Consider the following 10,213-nt stretch of genomic DNA (forward strand, 5'->3'; position numbering starts at 1 on the left):
CATTTGGACCAATTCAGCTTTTACTTTATTTTTCAGTGCTAATTAGACAGTGGATTGTAAACAGATTTTGGAGCACACTGGAATCTATAAGAATTATTGCAATTACAATTATTGTATAAGTATTATATTATATCAGCCGTGGCCAATCTGTGGCTCCGGAGCTGCATGCATCTCAGAAGTTAATATTTGGCTCTTTGTATAGGCACCGACTCCGGGGCTGGAGCTACAGGTGTGGGGAAGGGAGGGGGAGGTGCTGATGGGGGCTGCTGGTGGATGGGAGGTGCTGGGAGCGGGGGCGGGAGGGAGCGGAGCGGGCTGCTGACATATTAGTGTACATTGGTAAATTCTGGCTCCTTCTCAGGCTCAGATTGGCCACCCCTGCATTATATTATACTTACGACATTCCAGTCCATCCACCACTTCATCAAATTCTTTTAAGAGTATCTTTTGCATTCTGTAGAACAGACAGTTATACGCTCATTTGACCATCAGCATATATAGATTTCTCTTCAACCCAAGTACATACTGAACTTTTCTTTTTCAGGTTTCAGAGTCGCAGCCGTGTTAGTCTGTATTCGCAAAAAGAAATGGAGTACTTGTGGCACCTTAGAGACTAACACATTTATTAGAGCATAAGCTTTCGTGAGCTACAGCTCACTTCATCGGATGCATTTGGTGGAAAAAACAGAGGCTCTGTTTTTTCCACCAAATGCATCCGATGAAGTGAGCTGTAGCTCATGAAAGCTTATGCTCTAATAAATTTGTTAGTCTCTAAGGTGCCACAAGTACTCCTTTTCTTTTTTCTTTTTCAGTATTTCATGCTATTTTGGTATCTATCCTTACACAGACCTGCCAGCGTCCTTTCACCCATTCTACGAAACAAGTGTTGTTTTTTATTTTACCATCTGGTGGTCTGTAATCATTTTGCATGTCTGCTGTGATTACATTGATAAGCTCCAGTATCAATTTTGATACTTACTTCTGGTTTTATTTCCAGGTATTGCACATCAATTAGTTATAGAACCTCTTTGTAAAATTTATTGACTCAACCAAAAACTCAGTTTTTGGATTAACTTCATCCAGAGCTTTTACTTGCTCTGAGTAGATGTTCATAAATGTATCTTGTCTTTGTATTTCTTTGTCATTTATGCTAAGTAGCTTCTTTTGCAAAATGGCCTATTGTATGTCTGACACTGCACCTCTTGGGCTGAACTCCTGAATTGTGCAGTGATGTATTTGTCTTTATAGCTTGGTATGAAGTTCTAAGTAGATGTACTTCTGTTTTCTGTAATTGTTAACAGATCAATTTGGAAAATACCATTTTCACTAGTTCTGTCTTTTCCTGCAGTAATCAGAAGAGCTGGTTCAAAAAATTTTGATGGAACGTTTTCACATTAGAAAATGCTGTTTTGAAAAAATCAAGTTAATCAAAATTTGATCAGAAATTATCAAAATGGTGCATTATAATAAGATTAAAATACTTCATTTCAACTTTGGTATTGTGATATCAAAATAATAGCCTAAACTAAACATTCAATTTCATAAAAAAAATTAACATTTTGGAATATTTTCCTTCAGTCATTTGAGATTTTTACTTTTCCTCCTGATTTGATGAAAGATGAAACTTCAAAATCTCAATTTACTATGGGATGAGAATTCCATTTTTTTGATCTGCTCTTATCAGTTTTACTTCAAATAATTTGTCTAATTAGGCCATCTGTTAACTGGGCATAATCATGTGACTTAGCTTTGTCTTGTAGGTCTGAAACATAATGGTCAATGGTCTCACCTGGCTGTTGTTTTGGAAAGAAAACCAAGAAAACCTTTATAACCAAATGACATTCTTGCGTTGATCAGAATTTCCTTCAAATTTCTGAATGATTGGCTTGCAGTTTGCACCCCCTTTCAGTATGTTCTAGTGGAAAAGTTAAAATCTCCAGAGTCTCTGAGCATGCTTCCTGTAGCAATGTGCAGGAGTTCAACCTCTTGGGTTTCTTTCCAATGACGCTTGTCTTCAGGAAACTTGGAAGTGCTGCATTGCTGTTTCGATTTATCTGACAGGTTCTCTCTTCCATTTCCCAAGTCTTATTTACTTTGTCAAACAATAAGTTTTGTCTTCTAACACCTTGTAATAGGGGTGTGACCCAAAGAATGCTGGTAAGAGACTAATCTTTTATTTCCTGGCCCCAGTCACATAATGGCAGTTGTCTTTTGTAACCATGACCTGTTATCACATGACTGGGTCAGTATCCCCTGACTCCAATAGCTACTGTCGCAGGTTAACCTTCCACTTTTAACCAGTTTATAGTCTAACAGACATCACATTGAACTTTAGTTTTTAATGCAACTTTTAATTCTTAATCTGAATGGTCTAGGATTTCAAATTAGTTCAGACTGAATTTGTTTAAGGTGGGTGCAGTTTTCTCTAAGTGAATCAATCAGTGGTGGCAGGCACTGCAGTCTACAGTGGAAGAATTTTGACAGGATGTTACTCTTACCTTCAGTCAGTTCTGTAATCAGTGAATCATGACTATTTCAGTAGAAGCTATGGTTTGGCTACTGTGCGGGGTGCCTCAAAACAGACTGTTGAACCAGTTTAATGACAGCCAATACTGTTAATGTTGCCACTTTCCATGTTTGTTTTTATTTAGTGGTTCAGACTTCTTCTGGCTTGAGAACTCAGTTTGGTAGCAGACAAAACATTTACTCACAGATGGCCAGATTCTACAGTCCTTTTTCAGGCTGAGTGGCACTCACTCACACGAGTAGTTCAATCAGCTTCAGTGGAATTACTCATGTGAATGAGTGCCACTTAACATTAGGGTTGTAGAATATTCCCCAGAATTATTTTCAGTTTGCTCTTTTATAGAGGGACTGTATAGCTTAAGTATTAGAAATGGACAATGGAGTCTTTCACCTCTAGATCACCGTGTTGAATCTAACCCTGATCAATATAATAAAGACACTGTCATCTAATGGTTGTACAGTGGCCTGTGAAATGGGTCAGTGGTCAGAATCCCATTCCTATTGGACAGGTGTCCACATCCTACATGTCACTCAGAAGAAAGGATGAAGAGTGAATTAATCATATTGAGTGCATCACCCTCTCTTCCCTTGAGGCAGTCCCTCCAAGTCAGAGTAGAACTACATTTGCAGGACAGTATACAAAAGATAGCAGCAGTGCAAGCTTTTTTGTGGATAAACAGAGGACTTGAGTTTCCGAAGCTGTCAATCTGGCACCCTTCACAAATAAGAGCTAGTCTATCTAATTATTTAGTTCATGGTGGGCTAGAGTGCTGCAAATCTACACCACAGATTGATGTGCACTAGTGACTATATAAATTCTCTTAAATTTTTTTGTCTTTCTAAAATTCTTATTTTTTGGCTTGAAAGTCTTTTTCGGGTGTTTTGTTTGTGTGTGTCTTCGTCTCCCCCTCCCCTGGTTTTTTACCTGAGAAGTATCAGGAATGGCAAATCTGGCTTTGCTGGGGAACTCACTGGAGGTCTCAGGTGTGGATTGTGAGCTTTTATGTGCAGTCAGTTGAAGGAAGAGGGGCTGTTGATTTTTAACAGATCTCTTTTCTCCTAAGCATTTCTTAGGCCACGGATCAGCAACCTTTGGTACGCAGCCCTGGCGGTCCGGTCTGGTTTGTTTACCTGCTGAGTCTGCAGGTTCGGACGATCACAGCTCCCACTGGCTGTGGTTCGCCGTTCCAGGCCAATGGAGGCTGCGGGAAGTGGTGGAATCCCTCGGCCCATGCAGCTTCCTGCAGCCTCCAGTGGCCTGGAGCGGCGAACTGCGGCCAGTGGGAGCTGTGATCAGCCGAACCTGCGGACGCGGCAGGTAAACAAAGTGGCCAGGCCCACCAAGGGGCTTACCAAATGCCGTGTGCCAAAGGTTGCCGATCCCTGTCTTAGGCCTTATAGTTAAACTGGATGTTAACAAAAGTTTTAAGCAGTCTGAGTGAAAAGCACTTCCTCTTTCAATTAATCAAGTTTCACCTCCATAATCTCTCACATTATAATCTTATTAGTTTGCTAGTCATATATAGTTTTTACAGGGTAGACAAGACCAGCATTCCTAACATTAAAAATTTAGAAGTCTGAAAGAAAAAAAAAATCAGACCACCTTGTTGCATCATAAAGAAGGAAAAGCACAAACCATTTTTCCTCTTTATAGGTGACATTTACATTTATAATATGACAAACACTGGTATTTCCTATAAATTGGAAGGTTTATAATGTTGCTAACTTCCATTAACATTGTTAACTCCCACTCAGGAATGAAACAGGTGAGACTCCAGATTCCTGTTCTAACCACGGTATCTTTCCAGTTCCCATCATGTTGCATCTTAAGTGACCTCTATTTCAGACAGAATGTTAAATCAGTCAGCCTGTTTGTAAGGTTGGCAACCATGTCATCTGACTGTACTCTCATCTAACTTCCAAACTTAGTGTTGTCTGGTCATTACTTTGATTGGAGACCACCAACTGGAATTGCAGCATATGAAATTGATATTTCAAGAGAAGTTCTGCAGCCAATGCCTCAATATGTTATGAGTGCAAATGGTGCTGGTGGAGGTGTCCGCTTTTTGGATAAGATGCAAAACCAAGATCCTGACCACCTGTGATCACTTAGGTTGTGTCTACACTGCAATTAGTCACCCACATCTGGCTCGTGCCAGCTGACTCTGGCAAAGGAGCTATTTAATTGTGATGTAGTCATGGAGGCTTGGGCTGGAGCCTGGGCTCTGGGACCCTCACAGGGCCCTAGAGCCTGGCTGTGGCCCTAGAGTCCGAATGTCTACACCACAATTAAACAGCCTCTGAGTGTAATCCCTGTGAGCCTGGATCAGCTGTAGTGATTCCTTTGTACTTTCTTGCAAAAGCCTTAGCTGAACATCCAATTTGGCAGTTATATTGAAGCTACATAAATTCTGCTTCAAGTCTGAACTGATTTTTATGCTTTTTATCCTCCTTTCCTTGTGCAATTTTACTGTGTCTTATTAAAGCTACAGAGTTAGCTGCACATCATTGGTGGTTGAGATGATTAACGCATATATTTGCGCATAACTGAAGTGCTATGAGATCTTCTGTGGTGAAAGATGCTCAATGTTAGATTATGATTTTGTAATCTTTTCTTTTGGAGATAGGACACAAAGCGTGAGACAAGTATTAGTTTGACTATTTAAATTTTTTAAAATGTTAGTGATTTAGAGGTACATGAGAAGTCAGCACAGGATTCTGTTCAAAGATCTTCACAAATCAAGAGTAGTATATAGAAATGGCTGCAAGTATCCATATTCTACTGCCAAAACCTATATTTGGAGACTGAAGTTTGGTTAGGTCTTTAATACACAGCAGACTCCTTATTCCACACTGTAGTTGTGCATTTAGTTGCTCATAGCAACAGAAACCTGACACAAATGTTAGGATTCAACATTTTTCCCATGTATGTTTGCATACATACTATTTTGAAACCTGGTTATGAAGTCTAGTTGTAGTTAAATACTTAATTTTTCATTGAATGGTCATAAAACAATACAGCAGTTCTGCTGGTAACTAACTTGGCAGATGGGCTTTCCGTTTAGGGTGTATTTTGGTTTATCTGTTTTGATTCCCTTTCAAGATTTCAGATATTTTCCTTCTAATGATTAGCTTATTCTGTCATTTGAAGAACTTTTTTCATAGAATAAATATATGTGACTGAATGTGATATGGCTGAGATATGAAAAGGAGGTAGCTCTTTCTCTAAATCAATGCTCTGTTCTATTTTAGTTCTTTCCTTTTGAGCTCTTCTCCTGCCCCTTTTTAAGGAGACAATTCTGCAACCAAATGAACCCCAGCACAATGGCTCTCTGCCTTTGTACAGGGGTCAATGCTAGTGGGGCCTAAAAGGTTAACTGAGAGGCACAGGTTTCAGAATAGCAACCGTGTTAGTCTGTATTCGCAAAAAGAAAAGGAGTACTTGTGTCACCTTAGAGGCTAACAAATTTATTTGAGCATAAGCTTTCGAGAGCTACAACTCACTTCATCGGATGCATCCGATGAAGTGAGCTGTAGCGTATGAAAGCTTATGCTCAAATAAATTTGTTAGCCTCTAAGGTGCCACAAGTACTCCTTTTCTTTTTGAGAGGCACAGTGTGGCTGCAGTGCAGCTAAATATAGGAGGAGAGATTAGTGTCTCCCAATAAAATATTTTTTTTCATGTTTTTCCCCCACCTCCCTTTGTTGAAGTGGAGAAATATAGTGGTGTTTTTCCTCTCTGGTGAGATCCAGAGGGAGAATAACTCTACCAGTTTTCTCCTTATTACTAACAGCCATTAAAACCTACCTAGTCCAGCAGTGGATAATTTTAAAGATCCCAGTGAAACAAATTCCAAACATGCAGAGGGTTAAAGGGTTAATACTGATGCCTTTACTCATGTACTCAATTAGATCCTTTGACATCAGCGGGATTATTTGTAGAGTAAGGGACTATTCAACACAAGTGATGGTGTCAGACTCGGGTCCTGAGGGAGCAGGGGCTTCTGGTATGTGTAAAGCTGTGCAGCAGAAGATGGATGGGAGTGGATTGGCTGGTAAGAGGAGTTCACTGATTTTTCTCTTCTGGAGTTTGAAGAAGATGAGAGCAATTAATAATTCCAGATGCTTGATAAATAATGGAAGTGGGGAAATATTTGGCATCAGAAGATCACTACAAATCACTCTTTGTACTGCAGGGATGGCGTGCATCTTGGTGACACAGGAAACATGAGTCATGGAATCTTTAGCTGCATTTGTTGAACTCTGTCAAGTGAAAGATAAAAACTTACTGGCTCTAAAGAGAGCTTGTAGGGTTTTTTTTTTTTTGAGGCAATCAAGAATGTAATCTCCCTCAACAATAAGCCACTAACTCTTAAGGCTCTTGTAAAGAAAAACACACTTCAGGGTGCACTCTGCTTCAATTTGGTAAGCATGATGTACAGGTTTAGGAGGGAGTAAAAGACCCACCTATTTTCTGCTGTGCTGTTTACAGTGAAATTAGTTGATTTGTACATACAGTAGAATCTCAGTTATGAACACCAGAGTTATGAACTGATCAGTCAACCACACGCCTCATTTGGAACCGGAAGTATGCAATCAGGCAGCGGCAGAGACCAAAAAAGCCAATATAATATAGTACTGTGTAAACATAAACTACTAAAAAAACCCCAAAAAACAAAGGGAAAGATTAAAAAAAATATTTGACAAGGTAAGGGAACTTTTTGTACTCTTTCATTTAATTTAAGATGGTTAAAAGCCACATTTTTCTTCTGCATAGTAAAGATTCAAAGCTGTATTAAGCCAATGTTCAGTTGTGTACTTTTGGAAGAACAACCATAATGTTTTGTTCAGAGTTACGTACTACCTCCATTCCCAAAGTGTTCATAACTGAGGTTGTACTGTACGTTGTTGTTTCCCTTCCCCAGTGTCGGCTTGTCTGTCTCTCTTTTAGAATATGAGCTCCTAGGAGAGGGTACTATTCCTGGGTGCTTGGAATGCGCCTAGCACATAATGAGCAGTACCCATAGATAAATATCGCCACTTTCAGAAGCTCTGTGCGAGGGAGGTGATGGAGATAGAATGGAGAAATGGGTTCCTGGGAACAGGCTGGGGAGATGGGGGATTCCATTGGAGTTAATGGAAGGAAGGACAAAGTGGGTGACTCTTTTGGCCCCCCCAGCTCATTCATTTAATTGAAACAAGTCAATGTAAAGATATTAATGTGTATATACTTCAGCATCCTAGTATTTCAGTAATGGTTGGCAAATATGAGCTCTGGTATCTGATTGTTAGTTCCTGTGCTTGAGGCAGGAATGAAGAAGTAGGGGGAGGAAGGTGGTTAAACCTACAGCTGCCTTATCTTTGGATCTGTGAGGCTTGAAGGGGGACTAATGCATGTAGCTCTGTTTCTTCACTGTGGGCCTGATTCCATAAAGGAGTAAAACATGTGAGTAATTCCATTGCTACTCAGGAAAGCACATAAGAATGCTCATCTTTAAAGTCAATTGGACTATTTATATACTTTAAAATGTAAGCATAGATGTTGCTGAATCAGGACCCATATTCAGATCCAGGAACCCACTGCAGGTCTAGGAAAGGTGGGTAGCATGCCACGAAAGTGTTACTACCATGACCACATGTGGCTCTTTGCCCACAGCTGTGCAAATAATTGGGTCTTCTATTCCAAAAATAACTGTTCTGTGTTATGATTTAATATTTTTTGTTGGCCACTGAGAACATTCACAACACTACTTCTGGGGGAATTCTACACCAACAAATTAAAAGTTCGGTGCTCTATATTTTAAAATTCTGTATATTTTATTTGTCAAAATAACAAAATCATGCCATTTTCAATTATTTTGGTAATTTATTTCAAATACTTGTCAGCAAGTATGTCTGTAACAATACAGACAAAAAAAAATTCAGGAAATGTTTTTTAACATAAATTACTTACTAGGCATATTAATACAGAACTCTGAGTAATCATTCATTTAAAGTACAATACAGAAACTTATTTCCCACACCCTTCAGAAGCAGCCCAAAGGGTTGGGGGAAGGCAGGGGTAATCGAGGAAATGAGGGAGAGGGAAGTAATTGCTGTAAAGGAGCCTGGGAGTTAGGAGGGATGTTGGGTGTGGATGGGAGAAGTATGGAACAGGTTTTTTTGGTGGGAGGAATTGTTAGGAGGCTGGGGAGCCTCCCCCATGCAGACCCCACCTCTGTCCCTGTTCCTGCACCCCTATTCCCATTCATCCCCTGGCTCTATCACCTCTCTAACTCTTGGCCCCCACCTATCCCCCTACTAGCTCTTCTGAACCCCAGTCTGCATGATCTTCCCCTCCAGCAGCCCTGTGTTCCCTGCTCTTTTCCCCTATTCCCCCTTCCCCGGTGCCACCTTTGGTCCTGCAGGCAAGGCGTTGTGAGGAAGGCAGCCTCTGCCCCTTTCCTCTCTGCAGATAGTTGCTCCAGCTTGTGAGCCAACTGCCCTCTTCTGGTCCCACATCCACCCTGGGTGGGTGAAAAGTGTAATTGCAGCATGATCCCTATCATGGCTTCCCTTTGCCTCCTAATTTTGTGCTTGCACAGTGGTACAGAATTCCCCCAGGAGCAGACAAAGTTCCTGCTCCAGAGATCTTACAATCTAAAAAGTATTTTTGTTTTTTATAGTCAAAATTGTATTAAATTATTCCTTTTGAAGTGAGATGCATTATTCTGACAACAAAATCATTAGCCCTTGCAGAAAAATCTGTAACAAATGTATTGGTTGCATTGTTCTACATCAGTAAAAATGGGTAAAGTGTGTGTTTGGGAGGGAGGAACAGCAAGGAAAGGGCTGTTTGTGTTCAGCATTAGAAAATTACTAGAAATTTGAGGGTCATAGCTTATTTAATTCTAAATTATGTAGGTTGAATTCTAAAGGTGAAAATTACAGCAGTAGGTCGTTTGATGAAAACATTTCTATAATCTGGCTGTCAGGAACAAATAAGGTAGTGGGGGGTGGCATGTATTCAAGCTCAAATGGCATGCTTATGATGCCACTGGACTTTAACAAGGTCTCAGTATTTCTTATAACTAATTTCTTTAGAATGAGGTAAAACTGCAGTAATTGGTTTGTGCTGAAGGTATATGTGTATTTGGGAATTTCTGCTTATGCATTAAAAACTGAAATAAGTGTGTGTGTGAGAGAGAGAGAATCCTTCAGGACTTACTGTTAAGTAGGATTTAGCTTTAGATGAGGAAAATGTACTTTAAAGTTTCTCTGTACCTAGATGTTATCAGCTATTGAGGCTGATAATTGGTGTCATAATTGGGAAATATTAATTTCCCTTTATAGATTTAGAGATTAACTGTATTTTCCTGGATTTTGAAATGTACATTGCAAAGCATATTGTGGAACATATTTGAAATGGAGTAACATTTTTGTTAACATGAATGTTTTTCCTGGCTTAGGTTCCCCTGTAACAATGGATAGAATAAAAATAATTTCCACATGGGATTCACTTCTTAAATTATTTTTTTTCTTCTTAAAGAAATCTGATTTATTATTATTAATCTATTTCTGGCAAGTGGATAAAAAGATTTGGCAGGGGCAAATGACCCACTTCATACTTTTTCTCCTGTGATAACTAGGCAAGAGGGATAGCTGAATTGTCTGGCTTGGAAATTAGGAGCTACCAACAATTACAGCA

The 10,213-nt window shown here is 39.7% G+C and overlaps 1 protein-coding gene across 1 annotated transcript in view; it reads left to right on the top strand.

Annotated features, from left to right (window-relative positions):
* The window catches only part of FGF2 (fibroblast growth factor 2), a 65,634-nt gene that overhangs the window by 48,502 nt on the left and 6,919 nt on the right, over positions 1 to 10,213 (top strand). The window lies entirely within an intron of this gene.

The sequence above is a fragment of the Dermochelys coriacea genome, chromosome 4 (genome assembly GCF_009764565.3).
Source record: "Dermochelys coriacea isolate rDerCor1 chromosome 4, rDerCor1.pri.v4, whole genome shotgun sequence".
Lineage (NCBI taxonomy): Eukaryota > Metazoa > Chordata > Testudines > Dermochelyidae > Dermochelys > Dermochelys coriacea.